Below are 24,556 nucleotides of genomic sequence, written 5' to 3' on the forward strand. Positions count from 1 at the left end.
CTCTAATACTGTGGAATCATACAAAATAGTTTCATCTTTCTAAAAACCTTCTGTGTTCTGCTTATTCATCCCTCCTTTCCCCCCAATGCCTCACAACCACCTGATCTGTTCATTGTCTCCGTTGTTTTGCCTTTGCCAGTATTACTTGTTTTAGTAGTTTGAACAAGGTAGTGAGTAAGCAATGCCAATCCCCAAAGTAAAGTGAAACTTTTATAACAGCTGGTATTATATTAAACAATATTTATTTAAGCTCTGTTCACAAAAAGTTTTTATAGAGCAGGATAACGATTTCACAATACCACATGAGAAATGGATTGTGGCTAAATTTTTAAAATGTATGTGTGTGTTTATTTATATATATATGCATATATATGGCTAATAAAGATTCATTTCCTTTTCTAATTATTTTAAAACAAATTGTTTAGACAGAAAATGTCTGGGATAAAGAAGTGTTAAGCTTTTCTAAAGCATCCAAACGTCTAGTTTCAAGTTTTTGCCACTTTAATTCAAGACATTTGTACATGTGGTTAATTTAGACCCATTATGTAAATATTACTTAATCTTATTGTTTTCTGGATTTCTGCTCAACATTTATTTTCAGATACCAGCACAGATGTCGATTGCTTCCATAGTTACTTTCTAAAAATTAACCGTAAGACTCGAGTCCCGCAGTAGTTTCACCAACTAGAAGAATGTGTAGAAGAGAATATAAATTTACAAAAGAAATACTATTGACCTTAGTAAAGTCCAAATATAAGGATTCCTGTTTAAGATGGCTTAGTGTGATTATCTTCATCTTCATGGTAGGATCTCTTTACATGGGTCAGTATCACTCGTAAATAGTTCTTTTGAATTTCTCTTTCTTCTTGATTGAAATCTTTGCCATCAAGAAGATACTAGCCTAAATTCTAAAGTAATTATTCCCTTTCTTGGAAGAATAATTATTACATCTTACAGTTCACGTGATCTAGTCCGATTATTAGCTATATCGTAAAAAATTACATGTGAAAGCGTGTGTGCCTTTAGTTTGATTTGTACTATAAAATGTGTTTAAAACCCAAGATCTAACTAAGCACTTATTTGGGCATCATTTATGGGCTAATTTTTACTATCCTTAGTTCCTTATGATGACCTCATAGTAACATTATTTCCACTACGCATTTTATGAAGAAGTGAAGGCAAGGTCTCTGATTTCTTAGGACAAGGCATTGAGGTTTTTAAAATTTCATACTACCATCCCAGAACACTGTCCATGCGATACTGCTTCTAGATTATACTTTTCAAAACGTGTGGGTAGTTGTACCTACAGCTTGTTACTATCAATCATTTGTCACGGATTTTACTAAAGCTCGCAAATGATGATGTTTTTATGTCAGAGAATACATTTTTATACATATTTAAATATGATATTTTTTATGTTAGAGGATGCATTTTACCAAAAATTGCTAAAACATTCCTTAATTCTCAGATTTTCCCATCTCCTATTAATGTGTTTAATGGAACGTTATCAAATTAAAATGTTATCATAGGGTTTGGCTAAAAAAAATAAGTAAAATAATAAACAGCAAAGTATTTAGTCATAAGGATAGTTTCCAGCTTTTCAGCTGATAAAATAAGTAAGCCTGGAAAGTAGATTAAGAAAATAATCAAAAGTATAAAAATAACAATACACATATGAGAAGAATTCAACATTCCTGGGCCAGCGTAGACTCTCATTTTAACAACCAGCCAGCACGAAAGACAGAGGGTTGAACTGATGAAGGATGAATCGCTGCTCCCCCACTGCCCAGCTCACTTCTGCAGTCTGTCGCAACAAACCATTGCACCTTGAAAAACAAGTCTGTCATTTTCCAAAGTAAACCAGCACTTTAGTTGAACCTTGCTCAGTGTGCGTCCAACATAGATGCCCAGGTGCCCAGGGCAAGACTCTTTCATTATTCTTTAATTATCCCAAGTTCAGAAATTTTGGTAGACCACTACTTCCTACGTGACTTTGAAATAATGCTAATGACCGTGGAAATTATTATACACTACAAAATGCTCTTACATGCAGAAGGATTTTATAGCCTTGTATTATTTCTCCTCGCAGCTCTCTGGCGTTGGGTGAAACTTCCATCTCTGTGGAACGGTTGAGAAGACCGAGCAGGAAGGAATTCGCTCCCGTGCACAAGGTCTATGGTGAGGGGGTCCTAACCCAGGACCCCGGCTCTGTGGCTACAGCAGAGTCAGGCTCTGCTTTCAGGTGGAGGTGCATCCTGCACATTGGTGCCTGTGGCCGTGGAGGAGGGCACCGAGCCTCCCCGGGGGAGATGTTCCCTCTGCAGCTGCTGTGGGAGCCCTCCCCACCCTCCGACCCCACCCCTGCCCCACGGGGTGGGGGTTCTGAATCCTCCCCCCAGTCCTGATGGCAGTGAGAGTGATGTGCTGCCAGACAGAGGGTTAGTCACAGAAGGATGACGAAATGGCCATACAGAGGATCTCAGAATTCCTCAGGAAACAGGGAGGGGTGCAAGCCTCTCCTTGGTTTCACCAGCAACTTTGGACAAGAGCCTTCCAGTCCATTTCAATTTTTATGCTGACTCTCCTCCGGAACCATCTTTCTGCGCAGTTTAAGTATCTCTCACATGAACATTCAACAGTGCAGGTGAGCCAATTCTTGTGTTCTGGCTTTGGAAAGCAGAGCATCAGAGCATTTGAAAAGGAAAAAATGCCTTCTCCCTGCCTTCTTGTTTAGCAGAGGATGTGGTTTTTGTCTAGTTTGGAGGGACTCCCCAGGCCAAGCCAACACTCCGGGCAGGTGGCTGCCGGCCGTGTCATAGGCTACTCCTGGGAGAAAGACCTTTCCTTCCCCTTCTGTGTGCTGCCCGTAGTGGGTGTGCAATGCTTTGTTGGGTGAATAAACGAGTAACTCAGTGTGTGAACACCTCCTTCTCTAGGATTCTAAAGGTCACGTGCAAAGCTGCTGATTAGCTGATACTAACAATTCAGGAGAAACTGCTTTACTGCCTCTTTCTGGATATTTAGCTAAATTAGCTATCATTATTCCAACTCTCTCTCTCTCTCCTTATTTATTTGAGAGAAAGAGAGAAAGGGGGGCACTTGACGGGATGAGCACTGGGTGTTATTCTGTATGTTGGTAAATTGAACACCAATAAAAAATAAATTTATTATAAAAAAAAAAGAAAGAGAGAGAAAGAGCATGAGCAGGGGAGGAGCAGAGGGAGAGAGTCAAGCGGACTCTGCACTGAGCATGGAGCCTGACCCAGGGCTCGATCCCACGACTTCGAGATCACGACCTGAGCTGAAATCAAGAGTCAGATGCTTAACTGACCAAGCTGCCCAGAGGTCCCATTCCAACTCCCTGGACAGATTTTTATGGAGAGGGAGCATTTTTATGGAGAGGGAGCAGAAAAATACATAGAGCATTTTTCTAGGTCTTATGAGGAATAAGGATGAAAAAGAAAGATTCGACCCTAAAAAACTTATATTCAAGTAAGGAAAAGTAGACATACCTAAAAACCATAAGAAGCAAAGTTGAGTAATACAACATAATATAGTGCACATAATATAGTGAGAGGGTGCCATCACGCACGCACGTCGGTAGGTGACCTGTGGGCTGCCTTTCCCAGCTCTGCAGCTCCTGCCATGCTCACTGTGCCTTGCTTTGGCAGGTGCTGCTAGTCTCATTGGCAGTACAGCCCATGGATACATCCCATAAAGACGTGTTTTACCAAGACAAAGGAGCCTAACGTGGGCTTTAGCTTAAGTGGGAGGCATGAAAAAAGGCATTGTTCTTGTCCTCAAATCTCCAAATCCTTCCTGGTTTAGAGATGCTTGTGCTGAGACCTGAACGAGAGACACGGTTCCTCTGCATTCTTGCAGCAAGTGTGAGAGACAACCAAACCCTGTGGGGGTGTCCAGAAGACCCCACAGGTCGCAAAGGCCCTAGAGTCTCCCGGGATCACTTGTCTCAGTAAGTGAGCCAGAGGTCTCTGCCTGTCCCTGCACCCAGCTCATCCCCAAGTCCTACTGGCTTTGGTTTCTAAGAATGTCACTTACCTCTTTGCTTCTTTCCTCCCCGTCACCACTGCTGTGGGCCAAACTGTCACCCTCCATTGCCTGGCCTCTTGAAATAGTCTTCCTGCACCCACTATGTCCTCTTTGCTTCTTCATGCAGTGGCTGGAGATGTTCAGAATAGCCATCTGACGGTGCCATCCCCGTGCCCAAAGCCCTCCGTGGCTTCCCTTTGCCCTTGAGACAGCCAAGCAGGCCCAGAGTCATCAGCTCCTGCTTTCTTCTTAGGACCCATCTCCCTCCCTTGGTCTTTGCTCTCCAGGCACACCGAGCTCCCCATTCACGCCTGGTCTGCTCCACCTCTGAAGCTTCGTGACATGGTACCCTTCCTGCCCAGAATGCTGCCAACGCAGCCATGCCACGTAGCAAACTCCTTTCATTCTTTGTGCTAGGCCCAGCAACATCCTCCAGACCAGGCCAGGACCTCCTCTTATGCATATAGGTTTTTTTTTTTTTTAAGATTTTATTTATTTATTTATTCATGAGAGACACACACACACAGAGAAGCAGAGACACAGGCAGAGGGAGAAGCAGGGAGCCTGACGTGGGACTCGATCCCAGGTCTCCAGGATCACACCCTGGACTGAAGGCAGACGCTAAACCGCTGAGCCACCTGGGCTGCCCATGCATATAGTTTTTATGGGTGGCTTTGTTATGGCTTATCAGTATATATGTGTGACCACTGATCCCTGTCTGTCGATCCACGAGGCTACCGCCCACCATATATTTTACTCACTGGACTCAGCATGGTGATTGGCACATGATAGGTGTTCCATAAGTATTTGCAAAATGAGACCATAAACTGTGGAGGTCGGGAGACCTTATCATGCAAGCTACTAAGCAAACTCTAGTGGTCATCTCACCTGGGTAGGCTTAGAAAGGCAGAGAAAGATGCTTTGGAAACCATTTTCTTCTCATCCCACCCCCTCCCTTCCTTCTAAGTTCCTAGTGAGATGCTAGTAGAGTTGGGTAGGGTTTGGCTTAGTTGGGTTAGAGACAGGGTTGGCTTAAACATTTGCCCTATTTCTTAAGACATTACTTAAGTGCTCAGTACTCCAACGAGTGCTCCAAACCCTTTGCGGCCCCTGTGTCAAGGAACAAGAGTGAAGAGGTGCTGTGTCTGCCTCTGAGGGACCCATCCTTTAGCCAGGGAGAGAAGACAATAAGTAAAAGTGTTTGCAGTGTGAAAAGTCTCCTAAGGAGAGGCATGTGCCAGGTGCTGCGGGACAAGGGTGCAGAAAGGGCCTCATAGTTTGGGGGAAAAACAGAATAAAGTGTCCCAAAGAAGGAAGTGTCCCAAAGAAGGTGAAGGTCGATCAGGGTCTGCAATGAGGAAGGAAGCAGGGAAGGAGGAGTCCAGGCAGAGGCGACCACCTGCATAGATGCAGGGCTGCCGCGTTCCTCGTGACCAGGGCACCCAGGCCAGGGAGCGGGGGACCCAGCACCTTTCTGGCAGTGGCATTGGCTCAGGCATGTTCAGGTACAGGTGGGGTAGCGATGCACCAAGAGATCCTACTGTGTTTTGTAAAACTGCACAAAATACTCACACGTTAAGCTTAGAACAAACGTATAATTTAGTCTTAAAGCAGGTACCATTTTCACAAAAAAATTAGAAGAAGGGCAAGTGGTAGCAGGTTCAAAGGTTTAAGAACTATTGTGAGAGAAAAGCTTAAAACACATTTTTTTTTTTTTCCCAGGTGGGGAAAGACCATCAGTGTTTGGATTTTAGCAGCCAAACCTGGCCACCCGGCCCTGGAGCCCTGGATTCATGCCCGGCTAGCGTGAGAGGTTCTGCTGGGGACAGAGACCCTCCCAGGCTGATCTCAGGACTGGAGTCCCTGTCAGGCCATGGTCTAGAAGGGCCCTCTGGTTTTGGCTTCCCTTTGCTTTGCCCCTTTCAAAGCTCGCAGGGATGGGTGGCACGTAGCCATCTCCCCTCCCAGCCTGGCAGCCAGCGCTGGGGCCGCTTCCTGGGGAACGTAGACACCTGCCTGAGCAGGAGGGAAGCCTTCTGGGACATGGAGCCACACAGGGCCCCTTTCTAGCATAGACACAACGTGAAGCAATGCTTGAATAATCCCACCTCTACCCCAAAGACCAGAAGGAACATGTGCTAGGTAGGAGTTTGGCAGACAGTATAAATGGTTTTTTCCTTATTGATTTTTCTGATGCTTAAAAAACACAGACTTGGGGCTCCTGGGTGGCTCAGTGGTTGAGCATCTGCCTTTGGCTCAGGTCCTGATCCCAGGGTCCTACGAAGGAAAGTCTCACATCAGGCTCTCAGCAGGGAGCCCGCTTTTCCCTCTGCCTATGTCTCTGCCTCTCTCTTTCTGTGTCTCTCATGAAAAAATAAATAAAATCTTTTTAAAAACCCACATACTCATTAAAAAAAATTAGACAATAGAGAAATTTGTAATATAAAAAAGTATAATATTTCTCAGAACCTCCTTCCCAGAGATGACTATTGTTAACGGTTCGATATTTGTTCCTCAGATTTAAAAAAAGTAAAAACACATACAAATTATAATGATTTTTTTTTTAAACCAGAATGGAATCTTTCAACTGGGTTTTGGGGATTGATTGATTGATTGATTGATTGCTTCTTAAGTAAATAATTTTGACAACTTTCCATGGTAGTACATAAGTCAGGTTATGTTATTTTAGACACATTTTTAATCTTGTGTAAGTTCTTTGACCTTTATTTGATTTTTCTGTAACACAGTAAATCAGTAGCCGGGGAAAAAAAAATTGTTGCACACCACTAAATCTAATTTTATCCTTTAGATTTTTTTTTCTTTTTTTGCACTAAGTCAATGGTACAATTTCTCCTTTATTTATTTTTTTTAATTTTTTAAAAATTTTTATTTATTTATGATAGTCACGCACAGAGAGAGAGAGGCAGAGACATAGGCAGAGGGAGAAGCAGGCTCCATGCAGGGAGTCTGATGTGGGACTCAATCCTGGGTCTCCAGGATCACGCCCCGGGGCAAAGGCAGGCGCCAAACCGCTACGCCACCCAGGGATCCCCAATTTCTCCTTTAAAAAGGAGAAATCTTCTCCCTCTGCCTATGTCTCTGCCTCTCTCTCTCTCTCTCTCTCTCTGACTATCATAAATAAATAAAAATTAAAAAAAAATAAAAAATAAAAAAAATGGGATCCCTGGGTGGCACAGTGGTTTGGCGCCTGCCTTTGGCCCAGGGCGCGATCCTGGAGACCCGGGATTGAATCCCACATCGGGCTCCTGGTGCATGGAGCCTGCTTCTCCCTCTGCCTGTGTCTCTGCCTCTCTCTCTCTCTCTCTGTGACTATCATAAATAAACAAAAATTAAAAAATAAATACAAAATAAAAAGGAGAAATCATCCAATGTTCTATGTTGCAAAAATGACCCCAAATTGAATGATAGGCCAGTTTATATTTATTTTTCAGGGAAAAGATACTTTTTGCTGAGAAATGATTTGTATATTTGATAGATTTTTTTTCTTTTTCCTGAGATAATCTCCTCAAAAAAAAAAAAAAACAAAAAAAAAACGGTTGCTGACCTGGGGTGGCCTGCAAAGACCTCTCATCTTGTGTTCGTTGTGTACCAGGAATAACAGAGATTAGTGGGTGGTGGATCTGAGCGGGCAGTCCAGGGAAGGAGCCCTGCGAGGACTCACCTTGAGAGGATTACAAGAAGGTAGTCGCGGGAAGGCCAGGCAGTGCCTCTCATCACAGGAAACAGAATAAAGAACAAGTTCCAATCCTGGAAAATATCTTTTCAGAGGACAGTTAGAGCTCTGTGACCTAGAGCCTGCCGACCATAGCCATTCCAGGAAACATCAGGGTGTAGTTCCACTAACAAGAGTTTTTTAAATGTAAAAGTTAAACAAAAACACAACAGTAGTAAATAACCAAACAAAAGGCAAAATGCAGCAATTTGTACATTGTGCTAAGATGGGTAGAAGTGAGCTACGGTGAGCAGAGAGCTCATGAGCATTCCCCACATGTACCTGGCTCCCCTCCTTTGAGCTTTAGCACATGCTGTTCCCTCTCCTTGGCTTCCCTTTCCACCTACTCTCGCTTTGGGGTCTCGTTTAGCTTTTGTCTCTTTTCATGGAGACGCTATGACAGCATCGTCTCCTCTGGCAGATGCTGAGTGGCTTCCAGTCAGCGCTAAGTCGGGCGTCCCACCCTGGCTGTCCAGAGGGGCCCCGGGGCCAGCGCGGGGTGACGGGACACTGGCCCAGGACACTCAGGAGGGTTAGCTCCCTCACGCAACCTCGGGATAATAACACCTATCTCCTCCTACCTCTTGGACATGAAATAATTTCACAAAGTACTTTGAGTACTTTGGAATAAATATAAATAAAAGCTATTATTATAGAACAAATTTAAACATGTTTCATCTTTGAACTGTGCAATCAGACGGAGGCGGTGTCTCTCTGCTTCTTGGCTAAGTGCTTTCATGACTACTTGACCCTATTTTTTAAAAATTGACTCTTCATAGCTCATTCACAGCCATCTTTTACTGGTGACTCTACACATTTCCAGGTACATTCAGTGTGGATGTCACTTATATTTTTGTACTGGATCTCGAATGAAATTTCTGTGTATTAATTGTCAGTCTTCTTCCCAGAAACTTGGCATTAATGCACAACTAGCTTTTATAAACTGCGTGTCCCGTAGGCTTCACGGTGCGGCTTAGAGCACAGGCAGGCGACAGGATGGAGCTCTCGACCCAGAAGGGATCACATATGACAGGCTCAGTACTGCGGGCCTGAGGCTCAGCAAGCTCATGGGCAACTTTCTGTACTGTTCAGCCGTGATGACAGCATCAGCACTGTCACATCTACTCTTGAGGGCAGGGAACCACGGTCGTAAAGTCCTGTTTGACATGTTTCTCTGTGACATTACGATTCCCTCTGTAGAGCATCATGAGTGATGTACTGGGTTCTGCAGTGCTTGGGGAGAGCACAGTTGAACACAAGCCAGAAGAAGCAGGCAGGGTACTGAGGCCATGGGCACAAGTGGGCTTGAGACAGAGAGAGATGTAGGTCAGGTCCGAACCCCGATTCTAGTAATACTCTTAGCATTTGCTGGCTGTCTTTCCTTGGGTACATTAATCAGACTTTTTTCAACTGTAAAATGGAGATGATACTTCTTGTCTCACACGGTTGTTCTAAGAGTTAGAGAATCATGAGTTTATAATACCGTGCCTGGCTTCCAATAATTGCACAAGAAATGTCGCTGGTATTCTGAGTGTGATTCAAGGATGGGGCCTCTGTCCTCTCTGCTCCTGCAGTGTGGCATGGTGTGGCCAGCCTCAGATGCAAGCTTGGAACTGTCCCTGTGCTGGGCAGCCTATTAGGTAGCCCCCAGGCACCCCTGCCTTCCAGGTATTTCCTACCCTGGGAACACTGTCCCCTAGACTGTGGGCTGGGCCTAGTGACTCACTTCTAACAAGCAGAAGGTGGCAAATGCAATGAGATGTTACTTCTTTAGATAGGTTGCGAACTTAGGAGGCTTTGGCTTGGGTGTCTTCCATCTTGGGTGTGTGTTTTGCTCTCCCTTGAGCTACTCACTTGGAGTAGAAGCAACTTCACCCATGGAGTGAGCTTGTGGGAACATCCTTCAGTGACTTCCTGGCACCATCCCTTCGGTCCAGCCAGACTACTACAACCTGGAGCCAGAGGTCACTGACTGAGCCACATAAACTGGGACATAATCAACGGTGGTTGTTTCAGGATGCTGAGTTCTTGGGTAATCTCTTCTGTAGCAATGGCTAGCCAACACGATCCCAGAGCTGCTGGAGCTGTGCTGGGGCTGTGTGTAGGCCAGGAGGAAGAGTATTATTAGAAAAGGCTCCCTAGTTTCCTGAGGGGGTGAGGAGCTAATTTCTCAAGGTAGCCCTTCACAGTGTGGCTATGCCTCCCTCTCCTGCAGACACACCTTCTGTGGCCCTGTACCACCACACAGCTGTCTACACCTTCCCAAAGGGGGAGCTCAGGGGTCTGCCTTCAGACTCCTTACCTCGTCTTCCCCTAGATGTGCAGTGGGTGGGCTGCCTTTCGCTCTCTGGTGCCCTGTGTGTATCTTCAGTACAGTTCTGATCACTGCTGCTCAGTTCACATGCCTGGTACTTGCTTCTCTCCACAAACTGGGGGTCTCTGAGGACTGTCTTGCTCCAAGCCACATGGTGCTTGGGTGATCACATGCTGGAGAACTATTTTTACAATAAACGAAGGAATGACTCCGACTCTCAGATGGTGATATTATTTTCTGCTTCTAACCTTTCATGACGTGCAAATATGCTTTCCTTTATATTCTTTAAATGTGTGACATGAGGGTCATCTCAGTGATGGAACAGATCTGAAAGGAGAAAGGAAGAGCCAGTTACCTGGCTTGGAAACAGCCTGGCGCAGAGCAGTTGGGCCTGTAGTGATCCGTCTGACGGTAGCAGAAAGGGAGGATGTCCTCATCATGCCAATAACGGATTCAGGGGCTACAGGGAAATGCGCAGTGGTTAAAACTACCTGCATTTAATCTGGGGACAAGCTTGGAGAAACAGTAACATGTGGTAATTTACATGTAGTAATTTTGCTCCTTCCTATTTCCCAAAAGTCTTGGGTGTTCCCTTTTGTAGAGGTTAAACGTTGAAGGACTGCTATGACATTTGTCTCCAGGGTTGCAAAGTTGAGGCTGGCCATGAGTCTTGAGCTTGAGACAAATCGGATCAGAGCCAATGGCAGGTTAGAGCCACATGTCATTGTGATTGTTGCTACTCAAATCTTAGGTTTATTTGAAAAGCCCTTGATGGAGTCTTAACACAAAAGCCAATTCTATTTTTCTGTCCTAAGTATAACATGGCAAATGGGCTTTTAAGGGTCTAATTGTAGAACTCCAGTAACTTGAGGCCATTGGTTGTTCTCTTTCTCACTTTTTTTGTCCAAATATGTGTTATAATGAAGGGCTAGAGATGCTTGGATGAAGGTCACTGCAACTACTTCAAGAACGCAACACCGACAGGATAAATTAGAAGCCTTATTTTCTCAAAGGGGGGCCCAAGACACGAAAATCCTTAAGTCAGTTTTCCAAGGTGGAAACGGGAAACTGAGAGCTGATTCTACAGAAGGGGACCTGGAAATATGACAAAGGTCTGGATAATGTCTGATGAGATCTGGTCATTACGCTGGCCAAACCAACAGCAGCATTGCAAAATAACTCACTTTATCTTTGGCAACAAAGGCTCTAAGAAAAGTAGCGAACTAAGTTTGAGCTTCTGGCCACAGTGAGTGAGGACCAAAAGGGAAAAGCTCTTCAGACACTAGGTCTTGTTTGTCTTTGTAGGCCATGCAGAGTAGGTGATCAGTAAGTGTTGCTGAATGTTTGACTGTAAGATCCTTCTTGGTCCCGGGGGAACTTCCGCCCTTCCAGCTAATTTATAATGTAGATCACATGCTTACCAAATCTACTTTAGAATATCATTTGCAATTTATATCCTGTGAAAGTATGACATCAGATTTCACGGTCTTATCCTGTTCTTGTGCGTGTTCCTTGGTTGCTGTAGTAACTGAGTTGCCATGGATTGCGCTGCAGGGGTTGTAAGGGTCAGCAAAGACCAGAGCTCTGTCATTCTTCATTCAAAGGCAATTGTCCCTGAAAAAATGTGACTTGCTTCAATATTTAAGACCCGGGCACTGATATTAAACTAGAATGATACTCCGGTTAAAGACCAATAATTAACCTTGTCTTCAACTCCAGATCACACTTTAATGGCAGTTTTATAAAGTGGACATTCCTCTGTCTTTCATTCTTGAAGTCCTGGGTAGGTTTTAAATAATGCATCTCCTGGAAAAGTACACGGATAATCGTTGCGACGTACTTTATGTCATTATCTCAACCCTCGAGACCTCACTACCCAGCTCTCCTCTCTGAGGCAATTGCATACATCTTGGGAATACATGAGATGAGGTTAACATTCAGAGTGCCGTCCTTTTGAAAGGATTCACAACCACAACGAAACACTGTCTTGATTGCTACCTACAAAATTTCTCCTTAGACAAGTTTAGGGTATTTCCTTTCCGAAGAATAATTCCCTGTCAAATCATAGTCCCTGATGTCATGGATTTAAAATATATATCCTGAATAGCCCTTTTAAAATTCCAAGTGGGATTACACAAGTTGATTTTGTTACCATAAAACCTACCTGATTATAAATGAAGACCATCTTCAAGGTACACAAGAAACCAGTATTCTCTCACTACTTCTCACTCTGTTTTCCTAAGTTGTTTTACTCTGCTGTAGGCTATACACACTGCAGTATGGCACATACTTAAGTAGTTGATTAAGTTTTTTAATGCCACTGGTGTCAGATTTTGGCACCCACATGAGAAACGTGTAAAATGCTATTCTCTTTTAACACAAGGGTTTGACGTTTCTTTAGATTTTGGGTTCTTTGAACAAGCTACCTCAGAAAGTGGTGAAATAATGTTAATTATTTTTCATAAGCAAAACCACAGATGAAATATATATGTAGTTTTATTCATATATAGTAACACCAGTAAGATTATTTCTACAAGCATATTTAAAACTTTGTCGCTTTGAATGAATTGTTTATAAAATTTTTGACTAATATTTAAAAGAAGCATCCAGTTGTTGCTAATAACAAACAAGTTTTAGAAAAGCTCTAAAAAGTTGTTTTCAAATTCTTCCTACATCTATTTCTTAAAAGGTTGCAAGTGATTTCTCTGCCTTTTTAGGTTCTAGTGATCAATACGATTTTAATGCGATGTCACACCATTAGAATTGGACAAATATTATTGATGTTAAAAAGCGAAATGATTCCAACTTCCTCTGTCATTAAATACATTGATTACATGACAGAAAATTAGTTCCTTTAGGAAAAAGAAATTTTATTCTTTCTGTGGATTACAGAGAAACTCCAGGCAAGACATTTGATTTACTTGAGTGTCTAATTATAATCATAATTGAAAGCGTTGCAAGTGAGTTATGCTGCCATTTGTCTAGGTTGGCACTTGCTTCCATATTTCAGCAAGTGTGTAGAACCCAGATCAACTTTGGAAAATAGAGCTCAAAATCGCTAAAAAAGCTGATTCTCCCCTTCCCCACCCCTCTCCCAGCCACTCTTCTTCCCCTCTGCCACAGTTTTCATGAAGACAAGAAAATGGGCCATATTCTGTTTAATAACTTAAAGAACTGATTTATTATTCTGAATTGTCAGAATCACTTTTGCTTTGCATTCACATGGTTTCAGAGAATGAAAACAATTGGTAATTTTCAATGTCTAGATTGCTATTATTTCCCCCACTTTTGAAATACCTAGCTTTGATAGATTTGCTCTTATGGATGGGGGACACAGGGGTCGTGGTATTTCTCCTGGATCATCACATATTTACACGACACATATATTCATACTGTGTGTGCATTCTTTAAAAATTAGCTCCAACAAATGTGGTCCTTGCAACCCCAACTCTCCTTTTCCTCTGTTGTCCTGCTGGTGTCTCCTCTTGTATACAAGACCTTCCCTTTGATGTCCATGGGAGATCTTGAGCAGCAGAAAGAGGTTATTTAGAGGCATAAAAAGGAATAAGAAAATCAAATTGTAGGTTTGCATCAATTAGCTGAGAACAAAATCATAGAGCGCAACAACAGTTGATTCATTACGCCCGACATACTCACCAAATGCATGTTTGTACTTATTTTAATTATGGGCATTATTATTTTATAATTGTCCCTTTTCCCCCCTTTAGGTACAGATCAGCTCTCCCTTTGGCACAATCTTATTTTTAATATGTTGGTGAAGAAGAAGAAGAAGAAGAAGAAGAAGAAGAAGAAGAAGAAGAAGAAGAAAAATCAAACATGTAGTTCTGCAAAATTAGTAACTCCTTAAAATCTCACTTTGTTTATAGGAAATCATGTGATTCAATCCACGTCCAAGTGCTTAGGTTTGAGCAAGCATTTGTAAGAGGCTTCTAATGAAATATTACTCTTTTAAAACATGCATGCTTTTATCTTTCAACTGCCTCTTATTCCCTAACTAGCCTTTTTTTTTTTTTTTCTTACTAGGCCTCCGTGTGGCACTTCCTGAATGACATTTCAATAGAACTTTCCAAATACAGTGTAACAAAGAGATCAAGACCCGCTGGGAAGATAGAGCAGATTTTTTTTTTTAAACGAAATGAATAGTTTTAATTATGTCTTTTCTGCCTACCCCATAGAACCTCCCGGCCTCCACCCCCACATCAAATCCTAAGTCAGCAAACAGAAGAACATTCGGACCCATTTCTTCCCACCTCTTTTACTCATAAGTTTTAAAATGATTTTGGCCTCCAAGCAGGTGCATTGTTCCTTGAATATACACAGTCTGGGTCCCCTGTCCTCTGCCAGCTATTTGCCCAGAGAGATAAGCAGACCTCCTACTGCTCAATTATGATCTTGTTTTCAGCCATGCCCCCAGGATCTATAGCAATCTCGACAACAGCTTGAAAAATGGACTTGTTTTAAAAGAAGAGCTGGCTGTTGCTGCTTCAGATGACGGTGAACCTCCAGTTATTCAGGCTGCAGAAAGGGTCAACCCTTCATTTCCAGCTAGTCTTTTCAGTACCTTGAAAACATCCAGAAGCAGTTATGCTAGCCTCAATTACACTTCTTTCAACTGCGAGCATAATTGCAAGAGAAAGTCAATTGCCTCATAGGTATACCACTTTCACATCACCAAGGAGCCAACTTGAAAAATCCTAAATCAAGACATTTCAAATATTAATGCTTGTTTTGTTCGTTTGTTTCAGAGAAGGCACTTTTGATAAAGATTGGCAAGCCACGGCAGGTTGCTTGAAATATTGGTTTTTAAATTTTAAAAACTGACGTGTGAATGTGTACAAGTATCAGCCACTAGAAAAAGCAGTCCTCTAGGAAACAGCCTTTTGACAGTCCACCAACTTTTAGTGGAGATAAATATTTTACGAAAACAAACAAACGTATTCAGTTAAAATTTCTTGGGCAAAACTCCAAATTCTCTCTTATTTGAGAGTCTCTTCCAAGATTATGACAGCTCCCTCTTTTTGAGTCGATATTTATTAGCACACACATAAGGTTATGGTGTCACAGAGTAGAAGCACCATTCTCTTCAGAATATTCTTGCAATTCTATCTCCAAGACTCCCTTGCTTTTCCAATCACATTAGACCTTTTGACTAAGCAAAACTCCGTTACTTGGAGTGATACAATTGAGCCTTCTGGGCCTCATTTTCTTTTAGCTCAGATATCCCGTTAATCTGAGCTTGCCTTCAAATGTATACTTTTGAGAAAGACCGAGAATTTATGTACCACTTGAGGTTGTTCACAACAGCTTTTACTTAAAGCACAAATGTATGCATTTAATTAATATGAGGTTTCAGGGTAGATTGAAGGAACAAGTAATGAATTTAATGGATAAATGTTGGGATTGTAAATGGACCACCACCTTGAATTCTTATAGTATAAGGAACCAGCAGTGTCTCACTGGAATAGAAGAAAGAAATGTAGAGTGAAGTCAGCAAATTTACCTGTGATGCCTGTTTACCACTCCCTCATTCCCTTTATGACTTCACATCTGCCTCACTGCAAACCTGTTTCCTTCCTCTTTGATTCCGAATACATACCTACACTTGCATGTGCACACATGTGTATACACATGCACACGTGCATGCACACGCACGCACACACACAAACACACACACACACTCTCTCTCTCTCTCCCAGTTCCAACCAGTTCCATGCAGTCCTGTGGCCTCATGCTATTTTATTGGATCTTAACTGGCTCTTAAGTATAAGTAATAGAAGCAGACTCTTTCTAGCTGTATATAGAGATTTAATTAAAGGAATATTGAATAGATCACAGACGTCTTGGGAGGGCTGCAAAACCAGATTCAAGGCCAAACCCCATGGAATCATGCCCTAAACCACAACCACAGAGGCAGCTAATGAGAAACCACCTCTGCTAGTCTGTTATGTGTACCGTCACTGCCCCTTGCTCCTCTGCACCAGGAACTCCATTTGACAACTATGGTGAAGTCACTGTGGCTTCTGCTAATTGCCATCAAATTTGTTTGGTTACGTGCAGCCATGCAATGGTATTTCCTTGTGTGGCTTGTGTGGCTGTGGAATCTGTGTGGGTCTATCTGACCAGAGAAACTTAGGCAACATGGCTGTATTCTCATGTTGTGTTCTCGAGCTACAGGAGATTGGAGAAAATCCAGTCTCTTCAGCTCTACTTTGGGAATGCAGGATTCTCAATTTTGAAAATCTCCCACTCATAGCAAGAGTTTCAAGAAAGTCCTGGACCTAACAGATATTCAAACAACAATTCGTCATTCTTAACGATCCATCCATCCACCATCCATCCGTCCATCCATTCATTTATTCTTTATTTTAACAAACGTGTATTGAGCAGAGCACTTGCTGGTGACAGGAAAGGTACTGGGAGCTCTGGGTGCGAACAAATAAGGACAGATGCAACTCTGAAGCATTCCTCGAATGAGGAAAGGAGATGGCTAAGCAGATGCTTGTGGCTGAGTGTGGCATGCCCTATAGCCTAAATAAGCACAGGTTGGTTGGGTATGAGGCCCATATCTGCCCTCCATCCTTCCTTGAAGTGAGCTTGGGGCCCCGTGAAGAGTTCTAGCCTCAAGACTGTGAGCTATGGGCTGCAGCACCAGGATGCTTCCTTCCTGCCTCCCTCCCTCCTGTGGAAGATGGTGGACAAGACCACATTGGGCCCTTTGTGTAAGCCTTCAAAGTCTTGGGGGGGGGGTTTCACTTGTCACAGCTAGCATTAGTTATCCTAAATAAAATATAGGCCACATGGTAAATCAGGAAAGCTCGGGCTGTCCAGGAGAAGGGGGACTTGAAAGTGTCCTCTTCAAATAATTCAGTACAGCTAGAGTCAGACAGATGAGTCTGGAGAGGAAATCAGAGGCCAGGTCTCTGAGGACTTCAGGCTGTCTTGCTAAGAATTTTTTTTTTTTTTTTCCTTGAGGCTCTGGGGAGAAACTGAAGAATTTTAATACCTTTTCCACCTTTCCACCTGGGAAACAACTTACCAATATTCTCTGCACAGCTCAGCTAATCTGATACACTGAAATCTACTTTGGCTAATAAAAGAGGATCGATCTTTCAGTCTTCCTGACTCTACTAGCTCAAATATGCAATGCTTTAATAAGATGCACTTAGCCCTCGAGTATCAGGCTTGCTTAGGATGAAGAGCAACTTGTATGAAATCTGTGGCACTCTTCAAATTGTAAGGAGTGTCTCATTTATGAGTCAGCCCATGTACCAGCTTTGAGAAGGCCAAAGGTACGGCACGGATAGATTTATAGAGCTTTTAAAAGTGAGGCTGAAGAAGCTAGACCAATTCACAGTGGCATTCACCTGGGCTTTAAAACATTTTATGAGGACTGTATGTTTTTCACATACAACACATGACCTATTGAGAATGAATTTTCATCCTTGGGGGAAAAGATATTAATATGAAAGTTCTATTTTATTCTACAAAAAAGCATAAATCCTAAATATTTTGAGTGAATGTTAGAGGGAAAGATGTAATTTGAAATATGTCCTTTATCATTTACCAGCAAAAAAGAAAAATCAAAGAATATTAACGTTAATTTAACATAAACATTTTTATAAAAAATCAGTATCTTCTTGAGATCATAGCTTCTACCTGAGGTTTTGAATCTTCCCTTTGTCACATCTTTTTCAAATGAGTTGTGTCATACATTCTAAAAGCAAGTTTGACGTCCTAGGAATTTGATATTCAGCTCTATCGAAGACTACCAGTAACTCCACTAAAGGACTACATTTAAATTCTATTTCTATTCTCAATGACTTTATATAGTAGGGGATGCATTTGGGTGTCTATTCAACCATTGCTAGATTGTGCTGGTAACAAATAACCCCAGAATCTTGGAACAAAACTTTCCTCTTACCCTTGTTGCAGACTGACTCAGACTCCACATGTCCTCTTCATTTCGAGCCCAGACTGAAGGATTGGTCACTCTCTGGGATGTATGTACAGTTCATTGGTTCAAGCAAGGCAAATGACCAAGCTGGGATTTCAGGGAGGGAGGAATTCACTCTCTCCAGAAAGGCAGCAAAAAAACTGGTAAACATAATTTACTGTAACATATAAAAGCATCTTAAAAATATGCACAAAAACGATAGCTTTCCTTCTTTTTTTCTCTTCAGCATTAGTTCACTTACTATCATTTCTCTACTTCCGCTACTAATTTAGGACATTGAATTCAATCTGCATAGATAGACTAAACATTGCTTACCTTTAAAACTAGATAGATGTTATTAATGAAGTGCTAAGATTAGTTAGTAATCTAAGTAAAGATTACCCTCCCTTGCAAAGACTTGGGAGGGTAGCGATTATTCATCAGAGGTGAGTTAATTTGTATCATTGACTAGATAGATGCAGACCAGTGAAAGGGTCAAGTGCAGTTCTAGAGTCACCATCTTAGGAGTCAACTTGGCATAAATAAATAAATAAATAAATAAATAAATAAATAAATCCATGCAAGCAGCTTAACAGCATACTCAGCAAGTATTCTTACAACCAAAGTGATTGTTTTCCTCCAGTCATTTATCCAACAAATATTTATTGTCTATTTTGCGTCATACACTATGACTATACCTGGCATTGAGGGTGCAGGTATGAACAGCATCATCTTAGCCCTCAAGGCATTTTCAATTTAATGAAGAAGAGGAATAGCAGGGCAAATGGCTTGATGGGCAGATGATGGAGGGCAGTGGATATAGAAGAATTCTTCTTAACGAGCTGTCAAGAACAATAGGGTTTGTTTTTCGAGAGCAAAACAAAGTGTATCCAGGATGGGAAGTCAAAATGTTTATAAATTGAAGAGACTACATGAATAGGGGAATTCAAGATGTCACAGTATTTCCCGCACTCCAAAGCATAGGGAGTGGGGTGTTATTGTTTAATAGGTACAGAGTTTCTGTTTGGGGTGATGAGAAGTTCTGGAGATGGGTAGTGGTGACGTTTGTACAACATGGTGAATGAATGTATTTAATGCCACTAACCATACACTTAAAAATGGTGAAAATGGCAAAATTTTCTTTTGTATGTATTTGTGTACATTAAGACAATTTTTAAAAAAATACGAGGTGGGGTGGTCAGTGTTGGAAAGATAGACACCCTTTGAAACAGACCTAATATGCAAAACTACCCGAATTGTAAATGTCCTTGAGATGGACTGAAAGGTATTTGAGGAGCTTAATACTCGATGTTTTCTTTGTTTAAAAAACATGAGGGCAGACGGGGTGGCTCAGGGGTTTAGCGCCGCCTTCAGTCCAGGGCCTGATCCAGGGATCCAGGACTGAGTCCCAAGTCCAGCTCCCTGCATGGAGCCTGCTTCTCCCTCTGCCTGTGTCTCTGCCTGTCTCTCTGTCTCTGTCTCTGTCTCTGTCTCTCTCTCTCTGTCTCTCATGAATAAATAAATGAAATCTTAAAAAAAAAAAAAAAAGAGAGAGAGAGAGATTTCTGGGTGACTGTGGAGGGACTGCAGTAGAAGCTAAGCCAAAGAAGATGAGGAGGGGTCTGAGGCAAGTCAGAGAGCAAGTCAGCTCCCTGTGAACAAGTGGCTGCTGAATTACCCAGATGGTCCAGTTGATGTCAAAAAGCTTGTCTCTAGGAGGTTATGGTGGCGCTCCTCTCAGCGTCTGGGTCTTCTCATCCTTACTCCCAGTGGAAGAAGAATCTTTAAATGTGATAGAGAGAAGACGGAAATTAAGTCAAGTTTATATTCAAATCAGCATGTAAGATGAAAATAGCTGATGGTCAAACTTATTCCTGAAAATCCCTTGTGATGATTCCGTATCAGTGACTTATATACTTTCAATCAGCACCAGAGTCTTTGGGAGGGAAAGGGGGCAGTGTTTCTAGGGCTGACCAAAAGATGACATCATCATCATCATCATCATCACCCAATCAGGCTCAGTAAATGGAATCGTCAGCAAAACATTGTATCAGATTGTCTGAAATTGTATTATTATTTCATTGAGTTATTGTATTCAGTATATGTTAATTAAATGCTTGAACAATGCAACTCCAATGTAATGTGTATTATTGTTAGAGTCAAACAATAATAAGAGAGAAAGTTTGGGGGGAGGATGGGTAGCTGTTCTGTTCTGAAGAATCAGAAAGATCTAAACTGACTCCTGTTCAGCATTATTATGGTCCACAGATCGTACTACCTGTTTTTATCTTCCCCAATAGTACCCACTCCATGGCCTTAACCAAGCATCTCAAAGGATGGCCGGGGAAGGAAGAGGGAAGAAGGACAATCAGGGGAAAAAGAAGCTCCTGGGGACCCAACCAAGACTCATTCAGTATGGACAGAGAGATGGTCCTACAGAAAACTAAAGATATGTATATATATATATATATATAAATATATATATATAAATATATATATAATATTAATATTAAATATATTATAATTTATATTTATATAATATTAAATATATATTTATATTTATATTTAGATATGTTATATATATTTATATTTATAAAGATAAATATTTGAGAGAGAGAGAGAGAGAGATATAGCAACAAAAAGCAGGAGTGGGGAGGAGAGGGAGAAGCAGACTACCCGCTGAGCAGGGAGCCCAGTGTGGGGCTCAATCCCAGATCCCAGGATCATGAAATGAGCTGAAGGCAGATGCTTAACTGACTGAGCCAACCAGGTGCCCCAAAGACATATTTTGTAGCATCTTTTTAATGGATGTTTTCCACTGTAGCTAGCAGTAAGATTTCATTATTGTTGTTCTTATAATGGCCTTTCCATGCATGGATTTTTAGATATTTAGGGTATAAATACTGGTTTAGACAGTAATGGTCATTTAGTTTTCTTTTTTAGTTTCTACCACTTAGAATCAAGAGTGGGAAGAACTCAAGGTAAGTTGTCCTTGACTTTGCTTCAGATAAAATGGTTTGAGAGGATGCAAGGATTTTGAGAGCTGGTCAAAATTTAATTGAAATGGTTGGACAAATGTGGTTCCAGGATGGGTTTTTTGAAAAGTGTACTAATTAAGTGGTCCTAATACCTTATAATTGATTGTACTTTTCAGAACCTAAGGGCATCCAATGATGTTTTACATCCAGAAAGGGACTCTTGAGACATTAGGGAGGGCCTGGGGATCAGAAGGCACATGGAGGCCTCACAGGAGAGAGGCAGCATGAAGTTGTAATAAAGGAAAGAACTTCTCTGTTTAAGATCTTGGGAGGCAGAGCAGCCCCAGGTGATGATGAGGTCTGAGGTGTGGCCATGAATGTGGGAACTGAAAGAAGGGGTACATGGAGGTCACTGAAGGTCACTGGAGTGGAGTTTGCAAGGAAATCAGAACAAATGGCACCGAGGGGGTAGAGAAAGGGGTGACGGACCAAACCTTTAAGGTACCTAGCTGAGGCAGGGAAAGTCAGTGGGTGACAGCCACATGGGGTGGGAAGAGCTACCTGAGTGGTGTTGACTTCAAGAGACCGGCTGTAGAACAGAAGAGCTCAGGGACTGAGAAGTGACAATGGTTGATTTGCCTTATTTTGGAAAACCACGAAATGGGGAAGTCAGAATTCCATTCAGGTTAGTAAGAGCAGAGAGGATCAGAAGCAAAGGATTGTATTGTTCCAGAGGTTGTTGACAATAAAAGGAAAATTCCCAAGGGAAAGATGTTGAGGTGATGATAAACAAACACATTAAAACAGCTGCACATGGAGGGGAGGTGAAAGGAAATTAGGCTTCGTCTAGTAAGGCATTTGAGTCTGGGTGGCTTCCAGATTGGTGGATTCAAAGTTCCAACCACTTCATTCCAGAACCCATTTTTCCTCTTGCCATATTTACGGTTTGGCTTTTTCTCAGGTGAATTCTTAATTACATAGTGGAGAGAAAATTGTGTTAGAAGTGCCCAAATCCACCACGAATCTGGAAAGGCCACACCCAGAAGAGGACAACTGGTGTCTCTTCTAGGTTGTCTGTATCAACAAGGAAACATTAACCCAAAGCCTTCAGATTTCTTATGTCATCATTGACTACACTTGCATTGCCTGCCTGCTCTTAAACCAATAACCGTCAAGGACAATGAGGTCACCACCACCAGTGTTGTAAAGGAGTTTTCCATGAATAGACTACAGGGGTATATGAAAAAATGGAATTTGGGATGTCTGAGTGGCTCAGTGGTTGAGCGTGTGCCTTAGTCTCAGGGCGTGATCCCGGGGTCCTGGGATCAAGTCCTGCATTGGGTTCCCCATGGGGAGCCTGCTTCTTCCTCTTCCTAGATCTCTGCTTCCCTCTCTGTGTCTCTCATGAATAAATAAATAAATAAATTTAAAAAAAGGAAGTTGTGTTAACAAAGAGGGATTGTTGACTAGGCAACTAATGGCATTAAACAACCCCTAATTCCCCACACAAATATTATTAAAAACCAATTAAATTGATATATATTATCAATTGTATAAATAAAAACAGAATTGCAATCTGCTCCAATTTGGTGTGTGCTCCTGTCGCTTTACCAGGATTCCTCTTGTTGAAGTCACTAATGATTTCCATGTTGCCAGAACTTCCAGACACTTCCTGGTATGTATCTTCCTTGACTGTTTTGCATGATTTGCATGCTAACCCCTGAGATAGTTTCTTCTCTTGGCTTCTGACACATCATGCCCTTCTGCTTTTCTTCCTCCATTTCTAGTTACTCTTCATGCTTTTGCTTTGCTTGCTTGCTCTACACCAACAGTTCTCAACGCGGGTTTATTTTGGCCAGTGAGGGACACTTGGCAATGCCTGGGGACATCTTCAGTTGTTCTAACTGAGGGGATTCTGGTAACATAGTAGGTAGAGGCCAGGGATGTTGCTAAACATCCTGCGATGCACAGCTCAGCCCTCCACGACAAAGAACTATGTGGCCCAAAATATCAGCAAAGCCAAGGTTGAAAAACACTGCCCTACAGTGAGCTTCCTCTGAAAGAGCTCTACAGTGGTCAGTTTGGGGCCTTCTTGTCTTCTCATTCCACCTTTTCTCCTTAGATGATCTCATCTTTCTCTGTGGTTCTAAATACCATTTATATGTCAACAAATCCCAGTCTTAGGTGTTCTGACTACATCTTTCCTGAGTTCCAAATCTAGACATTTACCTGTCTACCTGAAGGTCACATTAACATACCTCTCAGGTATCTCAAGCTCAGTACTCAGTATTTCCAAAATATATTTGGTCCTTAATTCTAAATGTGTCTCTCTTCCTCTTTGCTTCATTTCAGAAGAACTAACACCATCCACACTGCTGTGTAAGCCAGAGGCCTCTGAGCCATTCTTGAAACTACCATCTCTACCACCCATTGGCCCTCCTCTAGTCCATCACTGAGTCCTGTTGGTTCTTTTTCCAAAATACATTCTGACTGGGGCCATTTCCCTCCACCTCACAGATACCACCCAGTCCCAGCCCTGCCACCTCCTACCTGAACTCCTGGAAATGCCATCCTACTGTTCTTTGGCCATTCATTCTTGCTCCTAATCAGTTCTCTGTGTGGTAGCTGAGGGGATCCAAAACAAATGTGGATTAGACCATGACCCAACCACTGCACCTGGAATGAAAACCCCAAAATCCTCAACATCATCTACATCATTCCTCTCTAATTATATTTCTCGACATCCCTATATTTGTGGAGGGCTGCCATAACAAAGTACCACAAACCGGGTGACTTGTATGACACAAATTTATTATCTCATCATTTTGGAGGCCAGAAATCTGAGGTCAAGGTATGGGCAGACTGGTTTGTCTCTGAGGCTGAGAGGGAGAATCTGCTCCAGGCCCCTCTCCCTGGCTTATAGATGGACGTCTACCTGTTCTCCCCGTATGCAAGTCTATCCCCAAAATCCTCCTTTTTATAGGGACACCAATTATATTGGATTAGAGATCTTCCTTATGACCTCATTTTAAATGGACCACATCTGCAAAGACCCTGCTTCCAAATAAGGTTACATTTACACATACGAGGGAATAGGACTCTAGTATATGGATTTCAAGGAGACACAATGAACCCATCACACCCCTCCTTGCTCATTCAGGACTTTAATATGTGGAAGCTGGGGAACTGGTTGGGTTCCTCCTCAGCCAAGTGACTTGGCACCACACACCAGCCCATGATTATGTCTATCCATCAGAAAATAACAATCGACTCTGTGCCATGAACATTGAAGGTGGCTTTTTATTATCCCACAAAGGTTACATATTTGATTGCCAAGATTCTTTTAAATAAAAGTTCATGAAACTTGCATATTTACCTTCCATGAGGACAAAACATACATAGACTAAATGCGTGTGAATTTTCTTTGCTCTTTCTTGGTATTATATTAATTCATTTTGTTAATACCAGTTATTTCACAGTGATCAGAAGGGTTTCTCTATCTATCTATCTATCTATCTATCTATCTA

At 42.1% G+C, this 24,556-nt stretch overlaps 2 long non-coding RNA genes across 3 annotated transcripts; one reads left to right on the forward strand and one right to left on the reverse strand.

The window, feature by feature from the left end:
• Positions 1–8,562: 8,562 nt before the first annotated feature.
• LOC140607851 (uncharacterized) lies at positions 8,563–11,609 on the reverse strand. 2 transcript variants are annotated; one of them, XR_012009763.1, is made up of 2 exons: positions 11,519–11,609; positions 8,563–10,424 (listed from the first exon to the last, which is right to left on the reverse strand). It is a non-coding gene; the product is annotated as an uncharacterized lncRNA (long non-coding RNA). The 2 variants fall into 2 exon arrangements; XR_012009762.1 differs by having other exon boundaries at positions 10,589–11,605.
• Positions 11,507–20,181, forward strand: LOC140607852 (uncharacterized). The gene is made up of 2 exons (XR_012009764.1): positions 11,507–11,880; positions 13,826–20,181. It is a non-coding gene; the product is annotated as an uncharacterized lncRNA (long non-coding RNA).
• Positions 20,182–24,556: the final 4,375 nt, after the last annotated feature.

Source organism: Canis lupus, chromosome 17 (genome assembly GCF_048164855.1).
Source record: "Canis lupus baileyi chromosome 17, mCanLup2.hap1, whole genome shotgun sequence".
NCBI classification, from domain to species: Eukaryota; Metazoa; Chordata; class Mammalia; order Carnivora; family Canidae; genus Canis; species Canis lupus.